At 38.6% G+C, this 4,888-nt stretch overlaps 1 non-coding gene across 1 annotated transcript; it reads left to right on the plus strand.

The window, feature by feature from the left end:
* The first annotated feature begins 684 nt into the window (after positions 1–684).
* LOC131808679 (U6 spliceosomal RNA) lies at positions 685–791 on the plus strand. Its single transcript, XR_009344888.1, has one exon. It is a non-coding gene; the product is annotated as a U6 spliceosomal RNA (small nuclear RNA).
* Positions 792–4,888: the final 4,097 nt, after the last annotated feature.

Consider the following 4,888-nt stretch of genomic DNA (forward strand, 5'->3'; position numbering starts at 1 on the left):
CAATTCTGTTCTACTTGTTTATTGGTCTGTTTTTATGCCAGTATACGTTATTGTTTTGAGCATGAGGGCTTTGTAGTATAGTTTCAAATCAAGAAGTGTAATTTCTCTCTTCATTCTTTCTCAGAACTGCTTTGATTATTTGTTGTCTTTTATGGTCTCATATAAATTTTAGGATTCTTTACTTACTTCTGTAAAAAAATAATATTGGATTTTTTTTAAGATTTTTAATTTATTTATTTGCCAGAGAGAGATGACAAGCAGGCAGAGAGGCAGGCAGAGAGAGAAGAGGAAGCAGGCTTCCTGCTGAGCAGAGAGCCTGATGCGGGGCTCGATCCCAGGACCCTGGGATCATGACCTGAGCCGAAGGCAGCAGCTTAACCCACTGAGCCACCCAGGCACCCCTAACATTGGATTTTTGATAGGAATTGGATTTACAGATGGTTTTCGGTAGTATGGACATTTTAACAATGTTAATTCTTACCATTCATAAATATGAGCTATCTTTCCATTTGTGTCTCCTTCAATTTCTTTATCAATGTCATAATTTATGGAGTACAGATCTTTCATCTTCTTAGTTAAATCTATTCCTAAGTATTTTATTATGTTTGATGCTATTGTGAATTAGATTGTTTTCTTAATTTTTTCAGATAGGTCATCATTAGAGTGTTAAAATGCTCCTGTCTTGTGCTTACTTTGGCAGCACATATACTAAAATTGGAATGATGCAGAGAAGATTAGCGTGATCACTGAACAAGGTTGACATGAAAAACTGGGAAGCATTCCATATTAAAAAAAATGAAACAAAACAAAATTCTTGTCTTTTATATATTGATCTTGTATTTGGCAGCTTTACTAAATTTGTTTATTCAAATTTTTTGTGAAGTTTTTAGGATTTTTTAACATGTAAGTTCATGTTATCCAAAAAGAGAAAATTTTACTTCTTCCTTTTTTTTTTTTTTTTTGAGACTCTTATTTCTTTGTGTTCTTTGTTTCTCTGGCTAGGACATCCAGTACTATGTCAAATGAGAGTAGTGAAAATGGACACACTTGTCTTTTTTCTGATCTTTAAGGAGAAAACTTTCAAACTTTTTTGATTGAATATGAGATTAGCTCTGGGCTTGCAATATGTGTTTTTTCTTTAATGGATTTTTAAAAATATTTTTTAAAATTTTTTATAAACATATAATGTGTTTTTATCCCTAGGGGTACAGGTCTGTTAATCACCAGGTTCACACATTTCACAGCACTCACCATCACTCACCATAGCACCTGTCCTCCCAAATGTCCATACCCCCACCATCCTCTCCCAACACACTCCCCCCAGCAACCCTCAGTCTGTTTTGTGAGATTCAGTCTTTTATGGTTTGTCTCCCTCCCAATCCCATCTTCTTTTATTTTTCTTTTCGTACGCCTGAAACCGCCTATGTTGCATCTCTACTTCATCATATCAGGGAGATCATAGGATAGTTGTTTTTCTCAGATTGATTTATTTCGCCAAGCATAATACCCTCTAGTTCCATCCACGTCATCACAAATAGTAGGATTTCATTTCTTTGATGGCTGCATAGTATTCCATTGTACATATATACCACATCTTATTTATTGATTCATCTGTTGAAGGACATTTAGGTTCTTTCCATAGTTTCACTATTGTGGACATTGCTGGTATAAACATTTGGGTGCATGTGCCCCTTCTGAATGCCACGTTTGTATCTGTAGGGTATATACCCAGTACTACAATCACTAGGTCATATGGTAGTTCTATTTTCAGCTTTTTGAGGCACCTCCACGCTGTTTTCCAGAGTGGGTGCACCAGCTTGCATTCCCACGTACAGTGTAGGAGGGTGGCCCTTTCTCCACATCCTCGCCAGCATCTGTCATTGACTGACTTGTTCATTTTAGCCATTCTGAACGGTGTGAGGTGGTATCTCATTCTGGTTTTGATTTGTATTTCCCTGATGCCGAGTGATGTGGAGCATTTTTTCATGTGTCTGTTGGCCATTTGGATGTATTCTTTGCAGAAATGTCTGTTCATGTCCTCCGCCCATTTTTTCATTGGATTATTTGTTCTTAGGGTGTTGAGTTTGATAAGCTCTTTATAGATTTTGGATACTGGCCCTTTATCTGGTATGTCATTTGCAAATATCTTCTCCCAGATAATTTCTGACAGTCATCTTTTGGCTCTGTTAACTGTTTCCTTTGCTGGGCAAAAGCTTTTTGATCTGATAAAATCCCAATAGTTCATTCTTGCCCCTGCTTCCCTTGCCTTTGGCGATGTTCCTAAAAAGAAGTTGCTGCTGCTGAGGTCAAAGGTTGCTACCTGCGCTCTCTTCAAGGATTTTGATGGATTCCTATCTCACATTATGCTTCTTCATCCATTTTCAGTCTATTTTCATGTATGGTGTAAGAAAATGGTCCAATTTCATTTTTCTGCATGTGGCTGTTCAATTTTCCCAACACTATTTTTTGAAGAGGCTGTCTTTTTTCCATTGGACATTCCTTCCTGCTTTGTTGACAATTAGTTGACCATAGAGTTGAGGGTGTATTTATGGGCTCTCTATTCTGTTTCATTGATCTATGTCTGTTTTGGGGACAGTTCCCTACTGTCTTGATGATGACAACTTTGTAATAGAGCTTGAGGTCTGGAATTGTGATGCCAACAACTTTGGCTTTCTTTTTCAATATTCTTCTGGCTATTCGAGGTATTTTCTGGTTGCATATATATTTTAGGATTATTTGTCCCATTTCTTTGAAAAAAATGGATGGGATTTTGATAGGGATTGCATTAAATGTGTAGATTGCTTTAGGTAGCATAGACATTTTCACAATATTTGTTCTTCCAATACAGGAGCATGGAACATTTTTCCATTTCTTTGTGTCTTCTTCAATTTCTTTCATGAGTATTTTAGAGTTTTCTGATTATAGATTGTCTCTTTGGTTAGTGTCATTCCTAGGTATCTTAGGGTTTGGGGTGCAATTGTAAATGGGATTCACTCCTTAATTTCTATTTCTTCAGTCTTGTTGGTTTAAAAAAATGCAACTAATTTCTGTGCATTGATTTTATATACTGACACTTTACAGAATTCCTATACAAGTTATAGCAGACTTGGAGTGGAGTCCTTTAAGTTTTCCACATACAGTATCATATTATCTGAAAACAGAGATAGTTTGACTTCTCTTTTGCCAATTTGGCAAAATTTGGTTGCCTTTAATTTCTTTTTGTTGTCTGATTGCTGAGGCTAGGACTTCTAGTACGATGTTGAATAGCAGTGGTGATAACAGACATCCCTGCCGTGTTCCTGACCTCAGCGGAAAAGTATTCAGTTTTTCTCCATTGAGAATGATATTTGCAGTGGGTTTTTCATAGATGGCTTTGATAATATTGATAATATGTGCCCTCTATCCCTACACTTTGAAGAGTTTTAATCAGGAAGGGATATTGCACTTTGTCAAATGCTTTTTCAGCATCTATGGAGAGTATCATATGGTTCTTGTTCTTTCTTTTATTGATGTGTTGTATCACATTGATTGATTTGCAGATGTTGAACCAACCTTGTAGCCCTGGAATAAATCCCACTTGGTCGTGGTGAATAATCCTTTTAATGTACTGTTGAATCCTATTGGCTAGTATTTTGGTGAGAATTTTCGCATCTGTGTTCATCTAGGATATTGGTCTGTAGTTCTCTTTTTTGATGGGATCCTTGTCTGGTTTTGGGATCAAGGTGATGTTGGCCTCAGTAAAAAAGAATTTGGAAGTTTTCCTTCCATTTCTATTTTTTTTGGAACAGTATCATGAGAATAGGAATTAATTCTTCTTTAAATGTTTGGTAGAATTCCCCTGGAAGCCATCTGGCCCAGGGCTTTTGTTTGGAGATTTTTGATGACTGTTTCAATCTCCGTACTGGTTATGGGTCTGCTCAGGTTTTCTATTTCTTCCTGGTTCAGTTGTGGTAGTTTATATGTCTCTAGGAATGTATCCATTTCTACCAGATTGTTGAATTTGTTGGCGTAGAGTTGCTCATAGTATGTTCTTATAATTGTTTGTATTTATTTTGGTGTTGGTTGGGATCTCTCCTCTTTCATTCATGATTTTATTTATTTGGGTTCTTTACCTTTTCTTTTTGATAAGTCTGGAAAGGGGTTTATCAATCTTATTAATTCTTTCAAAAAACCAGCTCCTAGTTTCGTTGATTTGTTCTATTGTTCTATTGTTTTTGTTGTTGTTGTTGGTTTTTTATGTTTTTGTTTCTTTATTTGTTTCTATTTCATTGATTTCTGCTCTGATCTTTATTATTCCTCTTCTCCTGCTGGCTTTAGGCGTTCCTTGTTGTTCTTTCTGCAACTCATTTAGGTGTAGGGTTATGTTGTGTATTTGAGGTCTGAGAGAGAAGCGTGGTTGCACACGTCTGTCGCTGCACTCCCCAGGAGCAAGTCTGGGGAAGGCGCAGCACGCCGCCCCCAGAGAAGAGAAGGAGCGTTGGCCTTGTGGTCGGGCAATGGTTGGGAAGCAGGAGAGCCTGCCCTGGCAGGAACAGTAGGCTGGTGGCAAGACAAATGTCACCAGCTCCCTGTGCAGTGAGAGGAATCCTGGCTGCTAAGGAGACATGAGGGGACTACTAGGGCAGGGGCGCGTGCTCCACTCTGAGGAAGGAGTCTGGGCAGAAGGCAGGCCTGTCCTGTGCCTCTGGTCCCAAGGGAACAGCATCTCCTTGAACAACTGTCCATAGGGCAGACTTGGGCTAGCTACCTGGCGCCATAGCAGCTAGCTCAGGTCAGCAGCAGCAGCATCCCCAAACCCAACTCTGATTTTCCAACGAATGCTGAGCTTTCCTAGGGGAGATGCCCAGGCAAAGAGGCTTTCGCACTATGCGAGTTTCTCCCATCGTGC

The sequence above is a fragment of the Mustela lutreola genome, chromosome 9, assembly GCF_030435805.1.
Source record: "Mustela lutreola isolate mMusLut2 chromosome 9, mMusLut2.pri, whole genome shotgun sequence".
In the NCBI taxonomy this organism is placed as follows: domain Eukaryota; kingdom Metazoa; phylum Chordata; class Mammalia; order Carnivora; family Mustelidae; genus Mustela; species Mustela lutreola.